We start from the raw sequence: 22,728 nt of genomic DNA on the forward strand, positions 1-22,728 counted from the left end.
TAGAAGCTAATGAGTCTCATCTGAGATACAAACAACAAATTGTAGTCACCACCACTACTTTTCTAGCCTCAGATTCCTTTCTGAACCTGTCTTAGGCTTATTTCCCCATTGGCTTATATATCCACTCCCTTGCCTCCAGGAATCTCTTAGACATCATCATTCAGTTCTTTACTGTCTTCACTTTACCAGCCCCAAATCTTGCCAGTCCATGTTCTGTTCATTAACAGCACCCTCAACCACGCATACAACTAGTCCCCCCCCCCAAAAAAAAAGTACCACAGGCAGCTACCACTCTGCAGTACTGAGGCTACCAGGGCACAGATATCCCATCTATCATGGATTCTTTCTGGCTTCCATCTCCTCTGGTTGGTTCTTACTGGATCTTGTAGCCAGATAAACTTCAGGAATGCCAAGGCCTTCCTTGTGAGCACCTTCAGTTATCAGGTTCTGATGCTTCATTCTCTAGGAAGCAGCCATTTGTCCCCATTATTTTACAGTCTTCTCCAAGATATTCCACATTATAAACCTAAAACGATTTTTACGTCATCTGAATACATAGCCTTAATCATGGCACTTGGTACTCTGAGATGACTCCTCCCTGTCCTCCATTTCCTGCTATATGACAGTGCATGCAGTCTATGGCAGCCAACAGATGATAAGAGACCTTTCCGCTTTCTGAACTCAGCTCTTCCTCTCACTTCAAAATACAACGTGCTTTTCTCCCATTTTAAAAGTATTTACAATGATCTCTTCTCTCTAGTATTCACACTCTTGCCTAATTCCTTCCATTGAGTGTGAGCTGAACTCATTGACTCTTTTTAAGGGCCAAAGTGGTGAGATGGAAATTCTAGCATTAGGCTTCAAAAGCTGTAGATCTGTCTTGCACATTTTCTTTTCAAATTGCTTTCTCTGGGAGAAGCCAACTGCTATGTCATGACGCAGTCCTTGAAATGCCACACGTAGGTCGTTGGTCAGCCTACAACACCTGGATTGTACTTGGAAGTAGATTTCTACTCTATCATCCACTGAGAAAATTCTGAGGGTCCCTGTGGTAGAATCATCTGGCTGAGTTGGAGTTAGATTCCTTAATTTAAATGTTTATTGCTATATAGTAATGTATAACTAAAACAATGGGTTTTTTACTTTTTCTGCCATTTTTAAAGGAAAAATTACTGTATGATTACTTTCTTTTCTCTAAACATTACTTCCAAATAATTTACCCTGATTACTTCTCTCACTGATAATAACTACAAAATCTGGTGTACAGCTATATGTTGCTTGTTTGGGGAGGAAAATTCTTGACAACCAGATTGTGTTTAAAGTTTTGATCTCTTAAGTCTAAACTTTGGATATATTTACCTAAAATTTCAGTGAGATTTGGAAGGTGTGAAAGTGCTTTCTTTCTTTCTTTCTTTCTTTCTTTCTTTCTTTCTTTCTTTTTTTTTTTTTGTTTTGTTTTTTTGAGACAGGGTTTCTCTGTGTAGCTTTGTGCCTTTCCTGGAACTCGCTCTGTAGACTATGCTGGCCTCGAACTCACAGAGATCCGCCGCCTGCCTCTGCCTCCCGAGTGCTGGGGTTACAGGCGTGCGCCACCACCGCCCTGCCCGAAAGTGCTTTCTTAAAAAGAAAATTGTGCAAAATTTCTTTTTGGCTCCTGAAATATTAGATATGTATAGCATGTTTTGGCAGTTATTTTTAATCCTAGGGAGTACCTCTGCTGTGTTTTCACCTTTCAAGGTTTGCCTATGACTGAATGAGGTAAGTTCTAAGGAAGAATAGAATTATGGCCAGCTACATTGGGGATTTAGCTCAGTGGTAGCGCGCTCGCCTAGCAAGCACAAGGCCCTGGGTTCGATCCTCAGCTCCAAAAAACAACAACAACAAAAAACATTGAGGCATCTGTACCGGCCTGTCCCTAGGGTCCTGACAGGATACGTCCTCAGCTGCAGCCACTAAGAGTACCCACCCTGTGCCCTACATTCCCTTATAAAAAGCAGACCTTGCCCACCTTCCTGTCTTTATTTTGCTGCTCTTGTCCCCAGGGACTGGTCTCTGCCCCCTTCTCTGCCCTTTCTCTTCCTCTCTCCTCAGATCTTGTCTCCCCAATAAACCCTCCACGTGAGTTCTGTTGTGTGGTGTGACTTTCTGGGGCCCCTTGGCTCCGACCTATTAAAGTTGCCTTTCACCATTTTTTTGTTTTTGACACAGGGTTTCTCTGTGTAGCTTTGCGCCTTTCCTGGAACTCGCTCTGTAGCTCAGACTGGCATTGGTGCCCAGACTCTGGCAGGTTCTCCTAGGGGTCCCTCTCCCCCACAAGTGGTCTGAGGAACACCGGGACCCTGGACCCAGTTACCCACAACAGGGTGACTTTCCAGCTCACCAATCGCTCAGCACCCCATCCCCATCAGTACTAATTGCATAAATTTTCCCCTTTAGCCGGTTTAAACATTTCCCTGAGTCTGAGAGAGTGACCGTTGATTGTCCGGCACCCCTCTGATACTTTTAGAGGCAGAGGTACCTCCAGCCACAGTCCTTAAGGCTATGGCTGGCTTTCTTGACCTGACCCCATCCCACCTCCCTTGGAGCTACAATCCTGCAATTTCATTAGGCTCAACTGGGTTATTGCACTCCCTGCTGATCCCTTTTCCCTTATCTCCCCAGAGCTGCCCATAATCCCACAGATCCTCTAGACCCTTGTGGCTTTTTCAATCCCATTCCTGACCCCTTCCTGTGGATGAGACCCCTCTTAGAGCTTGGTTTTCATCTATGCCTTCTGGCCTCTATGAGAGCCCTGGTACCAGGCACCAAGTCTCCTCTGGCTAAGTTTAGCCAGAGGAGCCCTGTTGAATTGGGTGACTACCCTTTGAATGGTTTGGTGCCCCTTTTGTCCTCCCTGAATCCTGGGGCCACCCACTACAGGCTGCAGTGACTCTTTCCTTTCCCTCTCTCATCCATGGGAATGTGTCTTCTATACCCTCCCACTCCTCCTTGAGATGCCTCAGAAAACCTCCAGTCTCTACACCTGGCACCCAACCTGAAGGGCCCTAAACTTATTCATCTTTGCAATCAAATTTGGCCCCAATACCCCTTAGACAATCAATCCAAATGGCTGCATAATGGCACCCAAGATTCCAATATTTTTTGGAACCTTTATGACTACTGTGAACTCTCGGCAAAATGGAAAGAGATTCCCCTTTCCCTCATTCAAGATTTCTCTTTACTTTGCTCCAAGTCCTCACTCTGTTCCTTCTTCCTGTTCCTCTACTCAGCTCCTGCTAACTTTGAAGCCTCTTAAGCTGCGTTTCCCCTTTCATTAACTGGACTCTCTCAAGTAGAGAAAAAACTGGGGTTTTATATGTCTAACTCTGCTTCTTTTGTTAAAGAACTCCAGTGTTGGTTTATGCAGGCATAGCAGCAGTCTCTGTTGCCAAAGCAGTTACATGTCACCAGGTCCCTTTTTACCGCCAGCTATGTGACATGTGCACCCTTTAAAAGGGCCCGCCAGGCAGAGCTCTCTTTGCCTCTTCTCTTGCCTCTTACTCCTCTCTTTATCTCTAGTTTCTTTTCTTGCCTGTTCTTTTCTCTCTTGCTTCTCTGCCTGCCTCTCTCAAGTCCCTACTCTGACACAGCCTTTCACTCTTCCACTCTCCCCCTCCCAATAAACCTCTTGTACTAACTCTGTTGCATGTGGCACATTTGCTTAGTGGCATACCTTGGCAGGACCAGCCAAATGTACCCACTTTATGCTAGGACCCTACCTGCCTGTTCTACCTGCAACAGATCTTCTCTCTTCCACCTGTAACAAATCTGCTTTCTCATTCACTGACAGCTTTGCCTTCCATTCAACACCAACAATTGGGTCTCTGGTGGGGCTACCCACCTCTGATCACAGTCTCACTGGATATGAGACTGGCCTCAGTATTCTTTGGACCAGGCAGTCAGAGAACCAAGAAAGAATTCTTCACTTTCTTTTTTTTTTTTTCCCCTTTGGTCCAAGACCTGCTTGTATCTGTCTGTTCTCCCTCTCTAAATATCATGTCTGTTTGCTTCAGCTTGCCGGTCAGATAGAGAAGCCAGCTTTCTCTTGCTCAGCACACACCAGTTTTTCCTTTTCCTTTTATTTACTCAATTCTGTTTAGTGTGTGTGTGTGTGTGTGTGTGTGTGTGTGTGTGTGTGTGTGTGTGTATGCATGTGACTTGGATTTAACCCTATATATGTAAATATAAGCTTGGTTTAATTCTGTGTGTATGTGTATGTAACTTGGATTCAACTCTGTGCATATGTGCATGTAACTATTGTTTAGAAAAATACATTTTAAACAGCAACCACTTGGCTCTCCTCCATCTTGGCTGGTGACCTCATCATGATTAAGCAGCTACATGGATGGCAGTCATCTTTTACTAAGGTTAAAGAGTAAACTTCTTAGTCCTAATGAACTCTCTATACATTGTATCTCTTTTTAGACTAAGAAAGCAGCAAGCCTCAAATATTTTGGATTGGTATGGACTTTTATATGATGATAGAAATGTAAAGATACATGTGATTCAACTCTGGTTTAGAATATACTCTATATGCTGATAAAAATTTAAGGTTATAAAGGTCTATTCAGAGTAACAAAATCTAACTTAGAGATTTACACCTAAGTACTTATGTCTTTGCCAAATGTCCAACACCAAACTTCTAGAGGATTTAAATAAGTGATGACATAAGTTTGATAAATAAGGTATTTGATAAACAAGATATATAATCTATAATGGAGTTTCTGCTCCCCTGAGAGTCCTTTTCCCAGAGTCGGGCATTTGAGTGGAGGTCCCCATGGCTTGTCCAGGGCAATGCTGGCCTCTGGGCTCCCTCAGTCCTGCTCACAGGTCTCTTTTCTCCTGTTCCCATTTGGCCCTGCTGATCTTCTCCTGTCACTTTTCCTTGCCTTCACAGGAGATACCTTACCAGTTCAGTACAAATTCATTCTGTTTCACATTTTACTATGGTCTGCCCTCAGTAACCAACCACCTGTGTCTCCTGGTAAATGGGATAGAAAGAGGGTGTCAAGGTGATGCTGTGATGATGGGAAAGGAACAGGTACTTTAAGGCTTGTTTATGTGAAGATAGGAAAGCTTAAGTGCTGATAAGGAGTAAGTGGTTTGAGATGTATAAAAGAACGAAACATGTTCCAGATTTCTCTCTCTTTCTCGATATGTTACTCTTTACAATGTTGACATTAATTGATGGAATTCTGATAAGCTATTAGTCTAGCTCTGGCAGAGTACTAAACACTATATTTTACCACTACATTATCAATAGCCACAAGCTCAGTATTTTAAATTTCCTTTGGTCAAGTGTCTAAAACTTATCTCTTGTAAACTCAAAGTTCTTGTGATCTCCAGGTAGTAGACTTGGATCCACTTTGAACAGCATTTTTGCCAGGTCCAAGCAGTGCCTGATAGTTCCACAGGTCCGGCACAGTGAAGTGCAACATCCAGCTACCCCAGGATGTAGCCAGCATCCCAGCTTTCTCAGGTGCTCCAAAGATGAATGACGCTTCCCAGGTCAGCAAGAAGCAGTCTCAAGAATGTGGTGCCCTCATCCCCAGCTCACCTGCTATCCCTTTCTAATTCCTCACCTTTTTATAATGAATAAAAGGGAGGAATGTTAGCATTCAGGCATCTGCACCGGCCTGTCCTTAGGGTCCTGACGGGATGCATTCTCAGCTGCAGCCACTAAGAGCACCCACTGTGTGCATTCACTAAGTTCCTTCATAAAAGGCAGCCTTATCCACCCCCCATCTCTTTCTCTTCTGCTGCTCTTGTCCCCAGGGACCAGTCTCTGCCCCCTTCTCTGTCCCTTCTTTTCTTCCTCTTCTTCTCTCCTCAACTCTTGTCTCCCCAATAAACCCTCCATGTGAGTTCTGTTGTGTGGCGTGACTTTCTGGTCCCCTTGGCTCCAACCTGCCAAGGTTACCTTCTTCCATTTTAAAAGAAATTATAACAATATGTACATGTGTTTTCTCTTTATTCTTACTGTTCACTTCCTCTACTCATGAATGAAATGAATTGATAATTCTGCATAGAATATTAGATATAGTTTATGATCTGTATAAGAATGTTAGAAGTAGTCATCAACTGAACATTCCTGGTTGTTAATGTTGTGCTTAGCTTTATGAACTGATATATCAGTACATTTCAGAAGTTAGCATACACACTTGTGAAATAAACAGCAATGATTCTTTTGGAAAAAGTGCAAATCAGAAGAAATGACTACAGTCAGAAAAGAATGCCTTGGTATAAGATTTTTCTGAGATCTTTGAAGGGGTTAGTGATATAATAGTATCCCTTCATTGGGACACTGTTAAGAGACATAGTTTGAGGCAGAAAGTTCCACTCCAGATATTGCCAAATATTTGTGCTGTTAAATTTATATATTCATATGCAATCATACAATTGTGACTCATATGTATTTTATATATGATACTATAATCATATTCATATATGATACTACAAAATACATTAAGTTTTAATATTATGTAACAGTAAGTTAAACTTTTGGATTAAGACAAGCTATTGCCCAATACACTAATATTAGCTAGGGTAATCCATGCTATGCTGCAGTACCAAACCCTGAAGTCTCCATGGCTTTGCTTATTCTCTCAGGCAAAATCTGCTTTCTACCTACTGCTTCTTTTTGCGCCCCAAAAGTTTCTGTAGCTCCCAAATATTACCACATTAAGGGAAGTGAGAAGTCGGAAGGTAGGTCAGAGACCTTTTGTTGCATCAGTCCTGAGCCCTTTGTAGAAGTAGTTACATACTTAGATCAAGTGTTGGGAAGACTCACTGCCAAAAGAATAAGAAAGAAATCAAAAGATTTGGTGATGTACACATCAGGTTTCTGCTAAAAGGCATGGCATCTTTTTCAGTTTAAAAGGATTATAGACATGGCTTTTTTTTGTTTACTTTTGCTTTTGTTTCTGGTTTGGGTTTGTTTGTTTGATGCTATGTATTGAACCCAGATCCTTGGACATACTTAGCATGTATTTTACCATTGATCACCCCAAGCCTGGAAGACAGAATTTTGAGATGTGCCAGATTGGTGGCTTGAGAATAGCTATGTATGGTACATAGGTCTGCATAGGTGACCAGAACGGGCTGTGCCTAGTTGGAGCTCATCTTTTTGTGCCTCAATAGGATAATAATTCTTCCAATTTTTGCCATGCAATATTTTTATGCTTATGTTACAAATCTTCCAATTTTTAAAAGAAAGTAGAACTGTACATTTAAATATCAAACTCAATTAAAAAATTTATCTTAAAAATATGAAAATACAGGCCAAACAAAATGTTACTGTAAGACTGATTTACCCTATATGCCACCTATTCAAGCTTTGTAGCTTAGGAACTTGAGGTCTTGAATGGCCCCTTATCAGTGAGATAGAACAAACACAACATTTCTCAGCAGAGAAATTTCTCATGTCTTCCTAAGATTCCCTCAGTCTATTCCCTCAGCTTCAAGTACATTAGGGCAATACATGAAATCCAACACAGATTGCCTGTATTCCAGATCATTTTGTTGTCTGGATGTGAAATCTAGAAGAATTTAGGAGACTACAAAGTGTTGAGAATAATTGAAACATAGGGTACTGGGGGCTATTCTGAACTTAGTGAGGTTGGCAAGGCCTAGACAGGAAGGATCTCCAGTTACTTTTGAATGGGGCTGCAGCACCACGGGTAGCAGTTAAAGAATTGTAAGAGCTGCCTGTTGTACAGATCATTCTGGTAATGCTTAGGGTATGGGCTCTGTGATGGCTATTCTTGGTTGTCAACTTGACTACATCTAGAAATAATTAAAACCTCAAGCCTCTGGGCACAACTATGAGGGATTTTTAGTTAATTAGATGTTTGAGGTAGGAAGACCCTCCTTAAATCCATTATCACTTGAGGTCAGAAGACCCACCTTTAATCTGAATCACCCTTTCCCTATATAAAGGACAAGCAAGAAAGCTTTTGCTCTTTGCCTACTTGCTCTCACTCTCACATCCCTTGGAACCTACTTTGGGATCCTGACATATATTGAAGTCCAACTAAGACATTCACCCTCACAGACTGAACAACTACTAGATTCCTGGACTTTTCATTGGGAGACAACCATTGTTAGACTGGACCACAGCCTGTAAGCCATTCTAACAATCCCCTTTTACACACACACACACACACACACACACACACACACACACACACACACACATCTAGGTGCTCTTTTTCATTGTAGATCTTCATAAGAGTGATTTCTAATAATCACATGACACAGTCAATATCAGGCTTTCTTGAAATCTCCTCTGCTGACACCATCCATCCAAAGCTCTTCAAAATATCCTCCATCAATTTTTTTACTACAGGGCTAAAAAGCAGGCACATTCTTGCCAAAATATCACAAGAATCGTCTCTAGGCCACTTACCGATATTCTTCCCCTCAAACTTTCCCCAGTCCCAGAATGTATAGTTAGGATAGATATACTTAGAAGTTGGCAGAATTCTCACATTCACTCCCTGACCTGTGGAGTGAGGGCTATTATGGTTAGAAATGGTGAATGAATGCCTCTAGGGTTGACTCAGCCAGGGAAAATAGTGAATCAAAAACAGTATCGCATCCTGGGAGGAACTGCAAAAATTAGTGCCACCATCAAGGATTTGAAAGATGGTTCCCACCACATCTCCCTTTAACTCTCCTATCTGGCCAATGCAGAAGACAGAGGGATTGTGCAGAATGATGGTTGACTATTGAAAACTTAAGTAGTCACTCTGACTGCAGCTGCTGTGCCAGATGTGATGTCCTTATTTGAGCAGATTAACACATCCCCTGGTACATAGTACATAACTATTGTGCTAGTAAATTCAAGTCAAGGATGGGCCCAGGCTCCAGCCCCAGAAAGTAGAAGAACTTGGTAGCTTGGGCAGGTGTTTCTGAATTTAGAGTCAAGAATGATATAGGAAAGGGGTTGTATAATCTTTCTTCACAGTTAAGGAAAGCCTTTGAAGCAAGGTATTTAGCAAGACAGCCAGTACCTGCATGGAGGCACAAAAAGGCCAGTATGTGAAGCTGTGACAGTGAAGCCTTGATTGCGTTGGAGACCCCACGATTTCAGAGATACCAGAGTTGTGGAATACATTCCTGGGAGAGGCACTAACAGGGTGTAGAACCAGCCCAAGAGAGAGAAGCATGTTCCAGTCAACAAAGCTGAAAGGAGTTAGAGATCTGGAGAGCACTTTGGTATCGGACATGTTGATACATAATTGGAAAACTGCCTTGCTGGGTCTTGGTCTTGCTTTGGTACAGTATTTCCTCACAATGTTCCTTTTTCTCTTTTTTGGAATAGGAATGTATATTCTGTGCCATTGTATGTTGGAAGTATGTGATCTGTTTTCTGCTTTTGATTTTATAGGAGGTTACAGGTAAGAGATTGCCTTGAGTCTCAAAAGAGACTTTGGATTCCAAATTTTTAAATAGTATTGAGACTGTATAAGATTATGGGGACTTTTTAAGTGGGATTAAATGCATTTTGCACATGATATGGTTACAAGCCTGTGGAGGCCAGGGAGTAGAATGTGATTTGGATGGAAATGGCCCCCATAGACTCATTATATTTGCATACTAAGTCCCCCAGTTGATGAACTGTTTGTAGAGGATTAGGAGGTGTGGCCTTGTTGAAGGAAGTGTGTCACTGGGAGTGGACTCTGAGGTTTCAAAGGCCCATACACAGGGTCCAGCCTTTCTCTCTCTCTTTCTCTCCCTCTCTCTCTTTCTGCCTGTTGTCTGTGGAACAGGATGTAAAGCACTCAGCTACTGCCCTAGCACCATGTCAGTTTCCTGCCATAATGAAAATTGATTAACTCTCTAAAGCTGTAAATGCTTTCATGTATAACAGTTGCCTTGGTCATGGTGTCTCTTTACAGCAATAAAATAGTTACTAAGGCAGACTGGAAGCTCTCAGAGAACAGGAGCTGATCAGACACTTGGTGCAGTACCTGAGATGTACATTCTTTCTTTACGTTTTTCTTGGGATCACCTCCAGAGAGTTCATCCTGTTTCTTTTTCTTTCTTTCTTTCTTTCTTTCTTTCTTTCTTTCTTTCTTTCTTTCTTTCTTCCTTCCTTCCTTCCTTCTTCCTCTCTCTCTCTCTCTCTCTCTCTCTCTCTCTCTCTCTCCCTCCCTCCCTCCCTTCCTTCCTTCCTTTCTTTCTTTTTTTTTTTGCAGGGATTGAGACTTGTCCTCTAAAGTTAATAGAGGTTGTGACATTGATTCCAGTAAGCAACAAGGAAATCCAGCTACCTTCCTCTTTACCATGAAAGAATAAATTAAAGAATGCCTGAGTTCTGATGTGCTTAGCTCTTTGCAGTGGTCTTCCTATAGGCTTTGCACAGAGCTTTTTAATGATTACCTTTCTCACTTGCATCTCATTTCTCAGTATGGAAAATATCTAGGTTAAGGATCCACAAAAGTACCAGAAGCCTCTACTGCTTGCTCTCTGGATTTGAGGGTGCAGAATCCCTGGTTAGGGAATCAGAATGTTCTAGGCCTGCAAGAGGCTGGAGTGTCATGAAGCTTACATTCTTGGGTATTTGAAAGGGTGGGGAATGATGAAGGCTGCCCTCCATCCCAGGCTCCTAAAGCCAAGTGGGATATGCTTCCCCCCACCCCATAAACAAAGCAGGTGAGAAGCTGGTCCAGGAGATGTGTTTGGGAGCCGTCAATGTTGTCTGATAACTATAGGAAGAGGTGACAGTCAATGTGGATACTCAGATCTCTTCTGATCCTGCCTTCTGCGGTCACATGTAGCACTCTCTATATAGGGTATTCTGTACTAGATTTACCTGGGACAAATTACAACTTACATGCAAGTTGTTCTCTACCAGAGGACAGGTAAAACAAAAAATTGGGGAGGTGTGAGCCCAAACTCATCACTACTTCATTGCTCTTTCAGCCCCAGGACCCCCTGCCCCGTTGGTGAAGCAATTTGATTCAAATAAACTCTAGGACACAGCTTCATAGTGTTCTTTGACCTCTTCTAGATCTTTCCCTGTTTTGACAAAGAACATGTGAGCTTGTCCAAGTTGTTCCCTGTGGTTACACTGCCCCTCCCTATCTCACACAGAGGTCTTTATAGGCCTTTTGACCCATCCCATCCACAAAAACCACAATAAAACCTCCAAACCCTGTAGATGTAACCGGCTTGTTAAATACGAAACACAGAGCCAATTGCAGAGTTAAAAGGCAAGAGGTCAGAGCAATAGCTGAAAGCTGAAAACCTTACCCTTCACTGCTACTGCTGTCTTTCCTCTCCAAAAGAGGCCTACTTCCTTTGTTTTTCTCTTTTTTATAGACTTTCTGTTCTGCCTTCTCATTGGTTGTAAACCCAACCACATGACCTCCTTGTCACTGCCTGTCTGTACAGACCTCCAGGTCTTCTATGGTTGGTATTGAGATTAAAGGCGTGTGTCGCCATGCTGGCTGTATCCTTGAACACACAGAGATCTACCTAGCTCTGCCTGCCAAGTGCTGGGATTAAAGGCGTGCACCACCACCGCCCACCTTCTGCTATGGCTTGCTCTGACCCCAAGGCAACTTTATTAATATACAAATAAAATCACATTTCAGTACAAATAAAATATCACTATAAAACCCCACCAACAAAACAGCAACAACAAAAAACCTAAAGCAAAGGCAAACACAAATCTCAACAACAAAAACAAAACTGAAACCCCAATTCCTAAGCCCCTCAAACAGAAAGCACTGTGAACCCAGTGAGGAAGCAAAACAGAGAGAACAATGTTGAGTTGGATTTGGGCATGTGCATAGGGCTACTAATTGAGTTGTGGGCTTCACAGGGTCAGGTCAAGGGCTACAGCTGTAGCACAACGGACCCCCTGGGTTGTTGTTGGATGGCTTTATGGTTTTGCGCCAGGGTCTCTGTGTGTGGCTCACCTTGGCCCCAAACTCCTACCTCCTGCCCCGAGAACTGGGATAAAAAGTGTGTTGCCATTATGCTCAGGTCTGCTGTGATATTTTTGGAGCAGGGAACAGAAGTCGTGGCAGCCCTGGGCCTGTGGTTGGCGGGAGCAGAGCTCTGTGGACCCACAGCACTGGTGCAAACTATGGCCAGGGAAGGCTGCTGACACATTTCAGAATCATTGCTGTCTGGACTGTCCCTGGAGATTTACAGCACTGGTGTCGGTCCGGCTGTTCTGCCCAAGGCCACAGGAGTAATATAGCCCAAGCTTGACAGAGAGGGGTTTTACAGCTGTCCCAGTGATTCTGGTGCCACCAGTGTAGAAAAACAGCCCTCAGACCGTAACAGCTACTAATTGTGATGCTAGGAGCCCCTAGCCTGCCTCCCCACGCAAGGGCAGGTGCTCTCAAGGGCTGCCTTTGCTCCTCCAGCTCCCCCAATTCCTCGTGCCCCTCCAATTCATCCACACTTTCCAAGATGCCTTGCTTCCCTGGCATCAGAAACCTGGAGACCCTCTCTGCAGTACTACACACCACAGTGTGAGGTATTCCCAGCTTTGATTTTAAGCTGGACAACGTTGCAGTCACAAGCCAGCAAGCCTGCCTCCAAGGCATAGTCGGCCTGCCTTTACTAATAGTGGATGAAGGATTTTCCTGCTGAACAGTGGGACTTCCTGTCTGGATGGGTTGTCCTAAAACACAGATAAGCTGCCTTCAGGGGATCAAAGTCTCTGGCCAGGTAATCTGTGTCAGGACGACTAAATTGAAAAGTTTCCCATGGCTGTTGCTGAATTCTACCAGCATGGGGCACTGTCTGCCCGCGCAGATGAAGCAGACAGAGAAAGGTTTCTCCCTGGCTAGACTTCTGGAGAATTCCTTTGCTGCAAAGGGGCCTCCTCTTTATGTGGTGGAAAGGTTGGCAACTTTTAATAGATCACGACTCACCTCACAAACCTTTTGGTAGTTATTTCAAATACAGTCCCATCGTCCGCTCCCATCGTCATCCTGCCCCCTCCATGTGTTCCCATGTATCCATAGGTTAGAATTGTGTTAAGACTTCATTTGAGAAAGCTCACTCATAAAAAAGAAAGAAGGAAGGAAGGAAAGAAGGAAGGAAGAAAGGAAGGAAGGAAGGAAGGAAGGAAGGAAGGAAGGAAGGAAAAGGAAGAAAGGAAGGAAGGAAGGAAAAGGAAGAAAGAAAGAAAGAAAGAAAAAAGAAAGAAAGAAAGAAAGAAAGAAAGAAAGAAAGAAAGAAAGAGAGAGAAAAGAAAATATCTTTCTGGCCTGTAAAGAAAATTTTAGATGTCTAGTTTAAATAATGTTTTAATGTGTTAAGATACCAGATTCTTCCAAGAATGGCTTGATGAAAGTGAGTTCTATGTAGTCTGCTTTCAAGGAAGCTCCAGGGCCTTTACTTACTAGACTGCAGACTTCTAAGAGTGCAGAGCATCCCAAGGTCTCTAGAGTACTGTCTTTAGGGATAGGGGAACACTGAAATGGTCCCCGGGGTAGTCAGCAGCCTGTGGACAAGGTCCTGTCCCTGGCTTTGGAGGCCAGAAAGCAACATCCTTGATTGGGGTCTACCCACTGCAAACCAAGGGCTGTGGCTGGAACACACCTCCTCCTTATAGTCCTGGTCCACACAGTTATCTCACCAGTTATAGTGAGGAAGATCCCAGTGAGGTTTTATAATAGGTGCCACTTTGATACCTTGCATGACCAATACTGGCTCTGAACTTCTTTCCAGAACAGGCTTCTTTCCCCCTTTTTCCAATTAGCCAATTTTTTCTGATGGCCAAGTGATCAACTACCCCCTTGGGCCAACAGGAAAGACAATAAAATGACATCTACATGGGATTAACTATTAGTCAGTAGTCTGAAGGTAGGCTTGAAAGGGCCAGGCTAGAAAGCCACCTCTGTGGAGGCAACAGGAATCTAACAGTCTACTAGCTGGAATGGAATCCTTTTGAAAATCATAGATTTGACTGGCCTTTCTTGGCCTTGCCCACTGTTAATATCTATAATCAAAGTATAATATAGTATGAGCAAATTTGCTGAACATACATCATGTACTTATATTTTGAGTCCTCTGCTTCTGGTATCCCAGATAAATTAACACACAGTCTTAATGTCACTTTATTGTTTCTATTGTATAGATGAGGAATTGGAGGCAGAGACAGTAAATGACTGGCACAAAGTCACCCAGCTAGAAAGGAGCAAAGGTGATAATTAAATCCAGAGTCCATGGCTGTAACACTAGGAATTCCCACTCAGGATCTCTCAGCCACCTCTTTGTTAGGTGTAATGGGCAAAATGGCTTCTGATGCAGAAACATCCTGTGCTTCAGGACTGTCCATATTTCAGAACAAAAGAATGTCTGACTCTATATGAGGATTTACATTTTCATTCAGCTGGTTGAAAGATTTAGAATATTCTCATTTCACTATTGCCTCATGGGATGCATAAGATGATGAACTAGAGTATAGAAAGAAAACATTGAACCTATTTATACTGGGTTCGTACTTCAAATTTTGGTTTTTGCACATATTTATAATGTACATATTTGCTCAGGAGTCCATGCATGTAATTTATTTTAAAAAACCCACAAACTCTAGGAAGGCAAATATCCAAACATTTTCTTTGTATTCCAGTGATGAGATTTTCACTATTGCTTGCTTTATTTTCTATGGGTATTCCTGTGTAAGAATGTGGAAATAGTCTGGGTGTTGTGGTACACACTTGGAATCCCAGAACATCAGAAATGGAGGTAGCAGGATCAAGAGTTTAAGGAGTCTCCTATGGCTACAACAGTGTGCTGAAGGTCAGCCTGGACTGCAAGAGAACCTTTCCCAAGAATTCAAAAAAGATGCCAGGAGTCCTTTCTGAAGAATCTCTTTTGTTTAGAAAGCACTGCGATGTATTTCTTTTGTATGGATGGATTTCTATGTACTGTGTTGTTTGGCTATGAGGGGCACATTTGTACTTTCTTCAATGGGTTCAGTTCAGCACACACACATTTAACAAGGGCCCCTAAATCTCAATACTCTACTAGATATGTAAGATACAATTAATTGTGACTTTTGCCCTAGAGAGTGTCATGCTATCAGTTGAATGTGTTGGGAAAGGTGATATCATTGTGCTTGTTACAATGTGGGAGGGGGCTCTTAGCTTACACTGCCAGAGCACTCAGGGAAGCTTTCAAAAGGAGGAATTATTTTGAACTCTACCCTGAGGGAGAGGTGGGAAGGGGTGATGGAAGGAGGGTGCTCATGAGTATGAGAGACATGTGCTGGAAGTGCCTAAGCCTTCTGTGTTCCCTAACACATGAGGGAAACAGAGAGCTGTGAACACAAAACTGGGTTGGGGTCTGACCTCACAATGCCTGCTCACACGTGAGACCACAGAGTATGGGTAGAGAGTCAAGCACAAGCACATGGTAAGAATTACCAATCACCAGAATGATTCTGGTGCCAGTATAGAGGAAAGAGGCAGGAAGGGTCAAGGCATTGTCCTCATTCAGCTCCGAGGTCAATTAGCAGTCTTGGCACAGGATGATATGGGCTGGCTCAAGAACAGTATGGAAGGAAGAAATTACAGATTGGAGGAGAACCGAAGAGTGTGGGTAAGGAAAACAGATGAAAGAGGAATAAAGGCAACCAGATCCACGTTCCCTCTCAGGCAACCAGGAAGAAGGTGGCAGAAGGAAACCAGCGTGTGAGTACTGGATTTGGGAAGAGAAGGACAGGAGCCTCTGCCTGGTTTAGCTTTAGGTGTGAAGAGTAGGGAGCCCTACGCTGTGGAGATGGAAGGTTGGAAGGTGAGTGGGAGAGAAGCTAAAAGTGAGCAAACACAGTGAAGACATTGCAGGTAGCTGTGAGAGTGTGTGGGGTCGCCTGAAGGGAACATGCAGTATGAGAAGGACTAAGGGCCTAGGACAGATCTGACAATGGAAAGAGAAAAAGAAAATGGAGGAAAAGCTACAGCATCAGCATCACACTTGAGGAAGGCAAAGGGATGAGATGAGAGACGTAGTCAACAAGGTCCAGCCTGCCTGAGAGACAATCATGGATCCGTAGGTAATTATTGTCATTTTTAAAATTCAGTAGAAGCAGTGTTTAGGAGGGTGACATACTAAAAATGAATGGGGAAAGAATAAGCAGAAAAGAGGGAAAGAGAAAGTAAAGTGGAGAGAGAAAGGAGAGAAAGTAGAGGGAAGATGAAGATGGGCGGGACTTTATTTAGTGAGCCACTGATTAGAGCATCAAAAATTTGCAATTCGTTTAATTGATTTTTAACTTTCATGTTCTCACCAAGGAAATAGTACAGATGAGCTATGAGTGAAATGTGTAAAGGACAGCACCTCCAGCTAGTGCTTGTGCTGACACCTTTCACCTGGATTCAGAACAGGCTCAAATTAGAAAGAGCAGACAGAGCCTGGGGCAGGGCCACTACCTTTGTAAGTAGAGAAGGGGCTGTGGTCAGCAATTCTGGAGGCTTGCCCAGCTACCATATGCTGTGGACGACAAGTTGAGGAGACAGAGCTCAGTCTTACTGTGTGGGCCTACTGTCAGGAAGCTTACTACCTAAGGGGCAGACACTGGTTCAGTAAAAGGGGAAATGCTGTCCTTTGCCATGCCCACCTCAGAGAAGCCTGGGGGAAGAGGTCCTTAGCCTCAACAGACCTCCCTTGCGGATGCAGAGCTAAGAGGAAGCACTCACAGGGAACAAAGGCCATTTCATGCTGTGGGTCAGTTTCTGGATAAGAGCCAGTTAGTTAGTGATGGCTGTCATGGAAGCTGAGAAGGGGCAAGATGCAAAGAGTTTAAAAAGAACACACCCACACACACACACACACACACACACACAAATGAAAAGAAATAAGAGAACAGAAGCACTACTGGAGAGTGGGTACTGGGGTCAGAGAGCCAGTACCACCTGGAGACAACAACCCCCACTTCTCTGTGCAGCCTGGAGGGTATCATGTCCTCTCAGCCTAGGCCCAGTCTCCAATGTCCTTAACAATGGCCGAGTCAAAGAAAGCTTCCTTATGCCAAGACAGTTAATGCGTTTTTGAAAAGATTCCTGTTGAAAACAGTTGCAATAAAAGGTTTCGGAGCTTAAAGAATTAGCCCTCCATTATCTAGCTCTCCCACTGCTTAGTGAGTAGCATTTCCCAGCCACACAAAGAAAATAGACCCGTTCTCACCCACCATCAAGTACCTCAGGAGTACCCATTCATTCAAGAATAGTTAATACCTTCTTTCCAAATAATGTTATCTCTGTGTTAATACAATTCCCCCGAGGACTTCTGCCGGGCAAGACCTTGTTAGCTGGTTTCCATCAGTACTTGAAATCATAAAGATGTGTTAAAAAAACATCAATTGCTAACAAGAAATTGTTAACCTTGTATGCTGGCCCTGGCACCCCAAGCACTAAATTCCTGAGCACATCTAAGTCATTTCAATCCTGTGCATTGCCATTGCAACTACCTACTAGACTGACCGCTGCTAGCGTCTTATAATTGCCTGGGGATCCTTGTTTGGTGAGGACAGTACTTGACTGCTGATTGTTCTTCCAGGTCCCAAACTGGCTACATTCAGGGGGAGGAAATGATGATCAGGAATCAGTTTTTTCCCTAATTCTGAGCCTATAAGTTGATAGGACCCACATGCCAAAAATGGTTCTTTTATCACTTTGTAAAAGACGAGACAAATAAGTAAAAGTCATGTCCATGAGCTCTGATGGAGATGTTGCTGAGAAGCTGACATAAAACTTCAGTTTCAGGGCAAGTATAATGCCACCATCCTGAGGGAACTTTGCCCAACCATATGTGCAGGCCACACAGGACAAAGGGTAGCCTGGCTGATGCTTCACAATTGCTTTAATGCAGTGTTCTTCAGCATGAAGTTTTGTTTCCATCAGGGAACCTGTGATGAAATGCAATTTAAATCTTCATAGACACATAGTAGGGCCCAAGCTGAAATCCTGTGAAGGTCTGTTTGGGGCAAACCACCTAGGCAAGATGATTTCAGATTCCAAGAAATGAGGTACAGGAGAGGATTGAAAAGTAAAGTTCATGTGTGTGGAATCTGAAGATAACTGGGAAAATAGCTAATTAAAGATTGTGGGAGCCCTGGAAAGTAAGGCTGTGTAACCTGTTTGTAACTGACCAATCCCTGAGAGGAGCTATGCCTTTCCAGGAGGCTTTGCTGACATCCATAATCAGTTCCCGACTTCTGTCTGGTGCTCTTTTATTGATTTTTTAAATGATAATTTTATTGAGATATAATTCACATACCACACATTTTACCCATTTAGAAGTGTTCAATTCAAAGATTTAGAAGTATTTTCACAGAGCCTTACAACCATCACCACAATCAACTTCAGAACATTTTATCACCTCCCTGGAGCTCTTGACACTACATTGTAGTAGGAGGAATTGGGTAATGGCAATCTGGATGGTATTATAACATGGAAACTCTAAGGGGGAAAGGCTACAAAATTAACTGGTGCTTCAAGATCTACAAAAAAAGCATGGAGTGGGGGACGAGATTTGGCTTTTCTTTCCATCAATGACAAACCACTGGTCTGGATTGCGGCAAGAAGGACTTAGGTAAAAGATGGGAAAATTAAAACAAACAGCTTCCTGGCAGTGTTTGTGAGTTCCTGGGTTACACTGTCATTGGGAATAAGACTGACGAAAAAACAGGGTGGTTTTGAAACATGTGTGGCTCAAGCGGGGAGTAAAATAATAAGGTTTTCCATGAGGATTGCCATTGTCTGCTCTTTCTGTCAAGTGGAATGCCCCTGCTGAGCCTTTTCTGGGGAGAAGCTTCTTTTATAACATGGTGGGGAGAGTGACACACTTTTGGATAAGGAAACAGTTATACCAAGTAATCGTTTCCTGTCTAGATAAGCCTCATGGTAGGAAACCAGGAAATAAGAGTGGGACATCAGAGAACCCAGCTTTTCATATCCATCTTCCTGATTCGTTGAGTACATTTATTCAGTAAGGGTGTTTTGAGGTTTCACTATGGCTCAAGTGTCAGACAGTCTCTAGAAAAAAAGTGGAGTTTCTAGATGGGGTGACTTGGCAGTATCTAAAGAGCTTTTAGTCATATTGTGGGAATAAGTAAAAAAAAATTGCTGCATATCTTCCTGCCTCCTCAACAACAGAGAGACATCAAGTTCTGACTGTTGGCAGTGCTAAGGATGAGGAAGCTTGAAATGAGACTCAATTCCTGCTCCCTAGAACTTCAGTCTGTCCGTTGCAGCACTTTTTCATATCCCCTGAATTGTGTCTGAGAGAAAAATCAAAGACTGTATTTGAAGTCACCATAAAAAACCCATTAAGTTATTAATGTGGAAAAGATATGTTACGTTCTTATTAATTGCCTGGCCTAGCAAATCTTAGCTTTGAAAAGTATTTAACAGAGGAGGGACTGTTTCCAAGTGACCTTCACTATCTTTGTCAGTAGAGGGAGCCTAATTTTGTCTGCATGTACATATAGAATAGAATTGAGTGAGAAATAGCCTATGTGTTAAGTTAATATGGTAATCCTCAGTAGTTCATCACCTTTAACTTGGAATTACTCATAATCTTAGCAGCATATAACTATTATCTCAATTGGCTTAGAAATCCCTAGGTCTATAACAATGGCAGGTGGATTACTTGCAATGTTTGAGAATTAAATCAAATCCACCAATATGTTAATTAACTAAATGACAGATTTATTGGGATAGTGCCCTAAGGGCTTCCAACACACCCTGCTTTGTCTCACTGATGTGGGAGGTCAGTTATTTGACCTGGTGGAAGTGAGTGTTGTGGAAAACTGCCTTTTTCATTTAATGAGGAGTAAAGTCAGCCAGAATGACCTCTAACACTTTTCCCTTGCTGTTAAAGTTTTCAGCTTAGCAGCTTTTAAGTGTGGCTTTTAGAGGCTTGGCATTTCCACCCTTGAGCTTGAAGTCTCCCTTAGCTATTGTGCCAAGGGCTCTGAGCAGTCCAGCTAACTGGAATGCTGTCTAGAATGATTGAAAAAGAATCTGTAACTCAGAATCATCACTAATTCATGCCTGGTTTTGCCCCCAAAGAGTCCAAATTCCTGTGGGTTCATTGGGTTTAAGACCCAATATTTAAGAATAACCCCAAAGTACATATTTTTGAGTTGTTGATGCTTAAAAAACTGAAAGCAGAAAACTACTGAGCCTCTATTTCCTCCCTTGTAAAATGGAATCTAAATCATTTCCTGCTGTTTTATTAATTATGCTGTTTATGAAGATAATGAGGCTATTGACATATTCTCTCTGCAATACAATAGTCTCTCTCTCCTTCCCCTCTCTTCCTTTCCTTCCTCTTTCTCCTTCCCTTTCTGCCTCGCCTCTTTTTTGGTTTGGTTTGGAGTTTTCAGTGTTGAAAACTTTATTTTCATGCTTAAACTATGATAGTTTTGCCTTTAAGTCTTAACAAAACTTTTTTAAACCACATTTTAGAATTTTCTGTTTATTGGCCAGGACTTCCTTTGGTGAGATACTAAGTGTAACCTCTTTAAATTTAGTCCTTCCTTGCCTTTAGATCAATGAAGTTTTGCCCTACTGGGGAATTTCTGCCCCCAAATACGGACCTTTGAGGTCTTCCTTTTTTTAAATCAGTTTTGAACTGAAGCCAGCTGAGGCCATCTTGACAAGTATTAGCAAATATCAACATTCCCAAGGACTAATCATGTGTTTTTTTTCTTACAAACCACAAAATGAAAAGCTGATCTTTCTGCTAGTTGGCCCAAAATATTTGTGAGAAGAGATGGAAAACGAAGTCAGTGGGGAAAGCTGATGGAAATCTTTCATGGCTGAAACCTGGAAGTAAGTTAGCTGGATGCAGTGGTGATGGGTGCCCACTGACTGAAGGGCTGAACTGGGCAGAAAGACAATGTGGCTGCAGAGTTTGCTGGTGCCCCACTTGGTGAGACCTGTGGGGATCATACTCCTCAGACAAGGAACCAGAGCTCCAGGCTGCTAGACCCAAAGGCTGATGTGAAAATTTGCTAACTTCTGACTTGGGAAGGAATGTTGAATTAAAGCATTTGGGCTTAGTCTGGCCACAAACATGGGCCTTGTCCTTTTTCCTGACTCCCCGACCAGCAGGAAACAAAATGGATTTCATCCAAGGCTGGAACGAAAAACAGGCAGAGAATGTCCCTGCCTCAGCAACACAATACAATGAGTATTCCATGCATGGATCTCGATGAGCAAGTTTTCCAATACTACCATGAGCACTTACAATACACACTTCCCTCGGGAAAGGAGCAGCAAGGATCACATACCAGGAGTGGCCCAGTTGGGTAAGGGCTGTTTCAGGAATGGAACCAGGGCTCCCATTGTCTCAAAACCTAGAGAGAGAGTTACTCTTCCTCACCAAAGTAGAGCTTCCATCTGAAGACAGAAGGGAATCCCCTTAGAACCAAGAGAAATTTGTGGTTTGAGGTTCTGAAGGTAATTGCAGGCTACAAATGCCTTCTTTACCACTTGTATGTCTATGGCTTTAAGGACTCGAGTCTAACAGCAAATTGTATGCTTTGTTCCCCAAATCTAGATAACCAGTTCAAATCCATTGTGAATACATGGGCCTTTCTGGTTGGGAGAGAAAGTCTATGCCATGCTACATGGCAGTAGATACTACCCAAAGCCTAGGGAAAACAACAGCAAGCAAATGGTCAACACTAGTCCCAAGGCACACATCTATTTGATTTGAAACTATAATGTACACTGTGCATAGAAAACATGGCCAGAAATTCACACTGAAGAAAAAAAGGGAAAGACTATTATAGCATGTAGAGAGCCTGAAAAGATGGTGCTGGCTGATGTGGAGTGAGACTGGCCAGTCAAGTTGACCAGCTGTTTGTTCACACTTTGCAAAAAGAAATGCTAGCAGCACAGAAAAAGTGCAGGAAAGAGAAAAATCTCCTCTGGTTCTATGATACAGGGCCAGCTAAAACTGTAAGCCTATTCACAGAGGGACTGGTAATAAAAGAACAGTCTTACAACTGCTTTTCCTCCCGTTCATGTTCACAGTAACAGCTGGATACATACTAATTGCAAAAAGCGAAAGAAAGAACTTTAAGGTTTCAAGCAGGCATGCTCTAATCAGTCTCTCGCCAGCACAGTTTCAGACACAAGTGTGATGTGTCACCTAGCAGGGTCTATTTTAGACACTTGCTCACAGTTCCTCGTTTGTGTGGGTGGCTTTATGTTGTCACGGAAGAGCAACACACTGTTCTCTCCTTCCAAGTGCACTGCTCTTACCCATCAAGAAGTGGCTTAGCCAGGGCTTTGCAGCCTCAGCACTGTAACACGAAGTGCTAAACGGTCTTACTAAGAAAAATCCCAGAGCCAGGTATTAGGGTAAAAACTTGAGAGATGGGAGGAACAGGAAAAGCCACAGACAACCTCACCTTACAGACGCCTCAGTCTCCAAAGAGACCTACTTCCACCCACGCCTATATGCCCTTCTGGTCTGCAATCTCACTTCCTCTCTTTGCCCAGCTACATCACTTCCTGTCTGTCTGTACAGGCCTCCACACATTTATGGTTAGTGCTGGAATTAAAGGCGTGTGTCACCATGCCTGGCTCTCTTCCCCAGTGTGGCCTTGAACTCACAGAGATATGGATGAATCTCTGCCTCCTGAATGCTAGGATAAAAGGCGTGTGCTATCATTTCCTGATTTCTATGTTTAATATA

The sequence above is a fragment of the Onychomys torridus genome, chromosome X, assembly GCF_903995425.1.
Source record: "Onychomys torridus chromosome X, mOncTor1.1, whole genome shotgun sequence".
Lineage (NCBI taxonomy): Eukaryota > Metazoa > Chordata > Mammalia > Rodentia > Cricetidae > Onychomys > Onychomys torridus.